At 39.3% G+C, this 7,779-nt stretch overlaps 1 pseudogene across 1 annotated transcript; it reads right to left on the reverse strand.

Moving 5' to 3' along the window:
- Positions 1 to 2,286: 2,286 nt before the first annotated feature.
- Positions 2,287 to 3,069, reverse strand: LOC308260437 (acidic leucine-rich nuclear phosphoprotein 32 family member D-like; annotated as a pseudogene). The gene has a single exon. The product of its transcript is annotated as an acidic leucine-rich nuclear phosphoprotein 32 family member D-like (transcript).
- Between the last annotated feature and the right edge of the window lie 4,710 nt (positions 3,070 to 7,779).

Raw genomic sequence — 7,779 nt, forward strand, 5'->3', positions numbered from 1 at the left:
TATTTTGGCTATTACAAATTGTGCTGCTATGAACATAGGTATGCATATGTTGCTGTATTTCTCTGAATTCAACCCCTTTGGAAAGATACCCAGGAGTGGTATAGCTGGATCATATGGTGGATCTATTCCCACCTTTCTTAGGAATCTCCACACAGATCTCCATAGTGGTTGAACTAGTTTGCATTCCCACCAACAGTGTAAAAGAGTTCCTCTTTCCCCACATCCTCGCCAGCATTTGTTGTTATTTGATTTCTTTATGCTTGCTACTCTGACTGGGGTTAGATGGAATCTCAGTGTAGTTTTGATTTGCATCTCCCTGATGGCCAGTGATGAAGAACATCTTTTCATGTATCTATTAGCCCTTTGTATCTCTTCTTTTGTGAAGTGTTTATTTAGTTCATTTGCCCATTTCTTGATTGGGTTGTTTGTTTTGCTAGTGTAGAGTCTTTTGAGTTCTTTGTATACTCTGGATATTAGCCCCCTATCAGAATGGCGGCTGGTAAAGATCCTTTCCCATTCTGTAGGCTTCCTCTTTAGGTTATTGATAGTTTCCTTTGATGAGAAGAAACTTTTTAGTTTGATGTTATCCCACTTATTTATTCTTGCTTTAATTTCCTGAGCTTTGGATGTTTTGTTGAGAAAGTTACTGCCTGTGCCAATATGTTGTAGTGTTGAACCTATGCTCTCCTCTACTAACTTCACAGTCTCAGGTCTAATTTCTAAGTCTTTGATCCATCTTGAGTTGATTCCTGTGTTAGGTGAGATATAGGGGTTTAGATTCATCTTTTTACAAATGGTTAGCCAGTTCTCCCAGTACCACTTGTTGAAAAGGCTGTCTTTTCTCCAGTGTATGTGTTTGGCCCCTTTGTCAAAGATTAATTGACTAAAGATGTGTGGGTTTGTTTCTGTATCTTCTATTCTAATCCACTGGTCAGTGTATCTGTTTTTGTGCCAGTACCATGCTGTTTTTACTACTATTGCTCTATAGTATAGTTTGAAGTCTGGGATTGTAATGCCTCCTGCGTGTTTCTTGTTATTGAGAATTGCTTTGGCTATTCTAGGTCTTTTCTTTCTCCATATGAAGTTCATGATTGATTTTTCTAGGTCTCTGAAGAATGTCACTGGTATTTTAATGGGAATTGCATTGAACCTATAGATCAGTTTTGGCAGAATGGCCATTTTGATGATATTTATTCTGCCTATCCATGAGCACGGGAGATCTTTCCATCTTCCAAATGCCTTGCTTATTTCATTTAGCATGAGGGTGGTCTTCAAGTTTGATCTGTATTGTAGCATGTATCAACACTTCTTCATTGTCAAATAATATTCTCTTATATGGGAATAGCACATTATGTCTATCCATTTGAAAGTTTATAGGCATTTTTCAATTTTTGACTAACATACATAAGGCCTCTATGAATATTCATTCACAACTTTTGTGTATCTACATGTTTTCAGTTCTATTGGTTATATACCTAGGAGTGGAATTACCGGATCATATGATAACTATGTTTAATGTTTAGGGGAACCGTAAAGCTGTTTTCAAAAGTCGTTGTACTATTTTACGTTTCCACCAGTAGCATACGAGGGTACCAATTTCTCCACATCTTTAACAATTTTGTCATTATTGTCGTGTGTGTGTGTGTGTGTGTGTGTGTGTATTATTGGCAATTGACCCCAGAGTCATTCTACTTCCAAGCTACATCCCCCCCCACCCAGCTTTATTTTTTGTTTTGAAACAGTCTCATTAAGTGACTGAGAGTTTCACTACTTGCTAAGCCACGAATATTCAAGTTTTATGTGTCCATATGTTTTAAATTCTCTGGTATGGCCTAGATGTAGGAATCTTCAGACATTTTATAACAACTACTTAGTAATGTATTCAAAATTGGATTATATATCTTTTTTAAATGTTAAAATTTTATTTACAAAGCTTGTTTTGTTGTATAGAAAGTAAAAATGCTGTTACAATCTTGGTGTAACTGGTAGCCAGAGATGGTTGACTCACCAATCACAGCTATTCACGCTACAGCAAGTCTTACACAAAAACCTAACAACGCTTACAATTCTTTTGGGGCCAAGTCCCCAAGCTTGGTGGTGGATTACCAAGAGGGACTAAATGGAGGAGGGTGGAATGTCACAGGAACTATTCTTTGGCTCTTTGGGTGGGTGGGTGTCCTGGGGTTTGGGTCACAGATACCTTTTTTATTTTTTTAAACAGTTACCAAATTCATGAGCAGTCCAACCAATACTGAACAGTTCTGTTTTTGTGGGTTATTCGGGGCCTTAGTCATCTTCTCCTTCATTATCTGTTTTTCTCTTTTGCTTTTCACCTTTCCCGCTTTCTTCCTCCTCTTCCTCCTCCTCCTCCTCCTCCTCCTCCTCATCTTCATCTTCATCAACTTCTCCATCGGGTCCAGATTCTTCTTCCTCCCCGCTGACTTCATCTTCATCTTCCTCTCCTTCTACATCTTCGTCTTCATCCTCATCCTCCTCTTCATCAAACTCTTCCTCTTTACCATCCTCATCTTCCTTGTCTTCTTCATTTTCTTCTTCATCCTCCTCTTCATCATCTACACCATCCACCTCTGCATCTGAGTCAGGGGCTTCCTGGTCCTCTCGGTCATAGCCATGCAGATATGTCAGCTGGGGCAAGAGCTTGAAGACACTCTCTGGATAGTCATTCAAGTTAGTGACCTCACAGTTAAATAGATCCAAGCTTTTCAGACAATCTAGCTTTTTCAAAGGTTCCAAGGTGCTGAGATCTTTCAGTTTATTTCCACTTAAGTTTAGATGTGTGAGACTTGGAAGTTTTTCTGCTAACATGTCCAAACCTCCAAAGATTCTATTGTCACTGAGCTCAAGCTTTTTCAACTCAGGTAGCTTGAAGAGATTTTAAACTGAAAGTAATCCTACGTCTATTAAACTGAGGAACTCCAAGTTCACAAATTCAGCTGTTAGGCCCTCAATTTTTCCATCATTTGATTTGCAATTGTCCAAGACAAGTTCTCAAACCACCGCCGGGGTCCGGTTCCTCAGCTCCAGGTGGATCCTCCTCTTTGTGTCCATGTTTCCCTCGTACCCCCTCTTCAAACTTAACTTTCCGCGGCTGAGCCCCCAGAGCCAAGTTACTCGTGGGAGCAGAGAGAAACCATGGAGGGAAAAGGCGGTTTATATATCTTTGTATCACTGATTTGTAAGAGTTGTTTGTATATTCCAGATGCAAGTCACTTATCAGTTAACAGATATCCTCTCCTAGTCTATGGCTTCTTTTCACTTTCTTTAGCATACTCTTTGCCAATACAGCTCCTTTTGATGTCTCAAAATCATCATGGGTATGTAACAAGATATACCTTAAGCTGACGCCAAGTCAACTGTAAGATTCCTTGATGATACTGTGGTTAGATGCTGAAACTTTTTAGTTGAGGGCTGCCAGTTGTCTGTGTTGCTGAAAGTTAGGCTCAGTATCTCTTGGGGAAGGTTATTCCTTTGCTCTGGCACAATAAACTGAATAGGTTCCTTAGCTGCAGAAATATAAACCAAATCCTGACTCACAATGCTCGGCAGTTTTTTTCTGCTGAGATTTTAAACGGAGAAGCTGAGTTCTTTTGGTTAAGTGTAAACTCCTGCGTATGTTTTAGTCAAAGCAATGTCTTAGCAAATTTGCTTTTGTTTATTTGGTGGTGGGGTGGGTGGAGAAAAATGTTTCTTGGCACTATCTGCACTGTGCCTGTACTGTGGCTCATTCTGACAGAGATGAATGGTATTTGTGTGTTTGTCTAAGAGTTATGTATGGGATTACAGCCCAGGAAAAGAAGCCATAGGGGCTGCATTTCAAGAGAGGCCTTTTGCTATTCTGGCTCACCTGGGTTCCCCAGAGCATCCCTCATCTGGACAAAGAGTGATTCTCCCTTCCCTGCAACCTGGGAATGGTGCTGAAGGCATCAGAGTGGCACCTTGGAATGTCTTTGGCCTTTCTACAAAGGTACCAGCAGAGTTAGCTACCGTGAGGTTCGTTCCACAGCTTTAAGATCAGTAGTCCATAATTTGACTACTGTAAATTATGCTGCTATAAACATGGATATGTATGTATGTATTGCTATAATATTCTGACTTCATTCCCTTAGGAAAGATTCCCATGAGTGGTATAGTTAGGTTATATGGTATCTCCATTCTCAGTCTTCCGAGAAACCTTCACACTGACCTCCGTAGCAGCTCTACTAATTTGCAACCCCACCAGTAGTGTACAAGGGTTCCTATTTATCCATATTCTTTCCAGCACTTATTGTTGTTTGTAGTCCTGGTGGTTCCCATTTTAACTGGAGTTGGATGGGATCTCAGTATAGTTTGATTTGCATTTTCCTCATTGATAATGATGTTGAACATTTTTTCATTTACTTGTTGGTTATTTTTATTTCTTCTTTTGAGAACTGTTTGGTTCAATTACTTATTTTTATTGGGTTATTTATCTTTATTAGCATTGTATTTATCCTCTTTACATATTCTAGATACTGAGAGTCCATCTAACCCCAATTAGAATGACAGTCATCAAGAAGTCAAACAACAGTGAATGCTGGTGAGGATATGGGGAAATAGGAACTCTTTTACACTGATGGTGGGATTGTAAATTAGTGCAGCCACTATGGAGATGTGTGGTTATTCCTCAGAAAACTGGGAATGGATCCACTATATGATCCAGTTATACCACGCCTGGGTATCTTTCCAAAGGGACTGAAATCAGAATATTATAGTAATACATACATATCCATGATTATAGCAGCACAATTCTCAATACCCAAATTAGGGAACCAACCTAGGTGTCCATCAACAGATGAGTAGATTAGAAAATTATGAGATATCCTCACAATGGAATTCTACTCAGCAATAAAGAAGAACAAAATTATATCATCTGCAGGAAAATGAATGGACCCAGAGAACATTATGTTAAGTGAGATTAGCCTGTCACAGGAAGTGAAGAGTCTTGTTTTCTCTAATACGTGGAAACTAGGGAGTAATCAGGATACAAGTAATCTCCATACAAGATAAGGAGAAACCCCAGTGGAGTGATGGAGGGAATATAGAGGAGGAGGGGTATATAATTAATGAAGAAAACACTTCCACTGATGATAGGTACATATGTGAGAATACCAATGCCAATCTCAATAGCATATATGGGGAGTGGGACTCAGAGCTGGGGAAAAGATCACCAAGATCTGAGTGCGTTGTGTCACTACCACAATGAACTCCATTATGATGTGAGACTAAAATGTGCCAATAAAAATATAAAAAATATATAAATGTCCATGTTCTCTTTTAAATTTTCTGCAGACCTCATCACTTCCTATTGTCTCATACAATCCAATTCACAGGTTAGTGTTGTCCAACTGACCTCTGCGGATTTTTTTTTTTTTTTTTTTTTTGCAGTACTAGGGAATGAACCCAGGGGCATCCTATTTTCCATTCTTTATTTTTATTTTGTTTTTAGGGTCTCACTGAGTTGCAGAGGACCTCACTAATTAGCGGAGGCTGTCCTCAAACTGTGATCCTTCTGTCTCAGCCTCCCAAATGCTGGGATTACAAGCATGAGCCACCACACTCAGCTGACCTCTGTGGATTTTTAAGGTACTGAACCCTTGATTAGTCTCTAAAATGTCCCTTTGTTTCTAACATTGTGTGATTCAGGGTGTTTTTGGTAAGAGGGCTCTGAATATCGCAGCCTAGCTGGTGGATGTACAGACTCAACCATCCATTGACAACAATCATTGTAGTCAACCAGCAGTCATGATTGTGGGAGGTAATTGCTATTTTACTGTTTATTCATGCTCATTTTGATGGTGACTCAATGAATTAAAAAGTTTTTAAAAACTTCTGGGAAAAAACTAAAGTGTATATGTTTTAGGAGATTAGTACCTTATGTGAAGGTCAACTCATTCCTCACAATCAAACCTGCTCCAGAACCAATTTTCACTTATACCATAGATAGGAACTTATATCACATGTTTCTCCTTTGGGAGTTTTCTTTGCCAACCTCATATCTAATTGTGTCCTTGGTGATTGGTTAAATTTTACATATCAATGAAGAGATGGCAAAGACCTCTTTGGGGTTAGGGATGCTATCCAGATCTCATGGAATTTCCCTAAACAGAAGCTGCCTATTCTGTTTTACCAGAAGGCCACCCCTGAGAGTAAAGGGGAAATTATTTCATGAAAAATGACTTCTTTTTCGTTTTTCTTTCTTTTTTCTTTCTTCTTTCTTTCTTTCTTTCTTTCTTTCTTTCTTTCTTTTTTTTTGGTGGTACTGGGGTTCCTGGAAGCCCTTCTACCTCCGGGCTACACTCCCAGACCTATTTTATATTTTTTAATTTGGAAACAGGGTCCCTTAAGCCAGTGAGGCTGGCTCCAAACCAGCGCGATCCTCCTGTCTCCACCTCCCAAGCACGGGGATTACAAGCGTGTACCACCATGCCCAGCAATGACTTATTTTTCTAGAGATATTATATCTATCCTTCCAATGATAATACTGTCAAATTACAGATAAATGGAGCTTCAGAGATTTTTAAATAATCTCTTGTGAGCATCTCATATGATCCTAACTCCTATGACAGAATGGGCAATGTTATTCTGATTTTGTGTAGAAAGAACACAGAAACTAAGAGCCTACTCAGAAATACAATCAATTGCTTGAAACAAGATTTTACAAATTCTCTCACATAATACATTCAAATACATTTTTAGGGAAATATAATTTATCCCAAACTCATTTTTTATAAGAAATGTTTAGGCAAGACCCCTAATCCCTAGTTTTATGCTCCTTTTTCTTCCTGTTTGTCTTGTGGATTTGAAAACCTGCAGATTTGGACAGCAATTGTGATGCAGAGAAAACTGAAGTGAAGATACCCAAGCTCGGTTCAGTGTGCAATTTTACGATAAATAGCTGGTGAGATGTTCTCAGAGAGAAGGTTAAGTGTGGTGGTGTTGAGAACCACTAGCACATAAAAGGCGTAATAAAATCAGTGTAGCGTAGAAAGATAAGAGTCTGCCCTTAACTTGATCTAAAAGAATCAAATCAAATAATATCCACAGTCATACAAGCAGGATATAAGAACTGCAATCTCTTATGAAGACATTCCCATGCAGATAAAACCCAGCCCAAGGGCCTGAACATGGTTTGCATTAGCAATGCCACACTCCTGGGGAAAGAAGGGATTTCAGGAAGTGTATCAGCTATAAGAGCCTGTGAAGTTCAAAGCCAACAGTAAGAAAACAATGAGAAATGGGTATCTCCTGCTTTTCCAGAGATTTACCAGAGAAAAGTGGAGATGGTTTATATAAGCAACAGGGCTCCTTGACAGGAGGAAAGGCAGCTTAAAAGAAAAATGCTTAGGGGAAATTCAATTTCCTAGGGAAGAGAGAATTCAGTATTTGAGTGACATAGTGGTACGTACCCTGGTAGAACCATCAAACACTTAAAGATTCATACAACAGTTTGGGGCTTGTTCCTCCAGCAGATGTGTATGGGATGGGAGATGGGTTTGAGGCCATAGGTTCGTATGCCTGAGCCTGTGGTACCCATGAAGCCCAGTAACTAACTTAAGTAAGTCCCTAAGAAAAGTTGAAAGTGCATACCTATGAAGGTGCATACCTATAATCCCAGTACTTAGAAACCTACGACAGGAGGATTGCAGGTATGAGGACAGCCTTAGCAATGTAGTGAGAATCACAGCAACCTAGAGAGTCCCTGTTTCAAAAAATAATAAATAAAATCGAGCTGGGGTATAG

The sequence above is a fragment of the Muscardinus avellanarius genome (assembly GCF_963383645.1).
Source record: "Muscardinus avellanarius genome assembly, chromosome: 1".
Classification (NCBI taxonomy): domain Eukaryota; kingdom Metazoa; phylum Chordata; class Mammalia; order Rodentia; family Gliridae; genus Muscardinus; species Muscardinus avellanarius.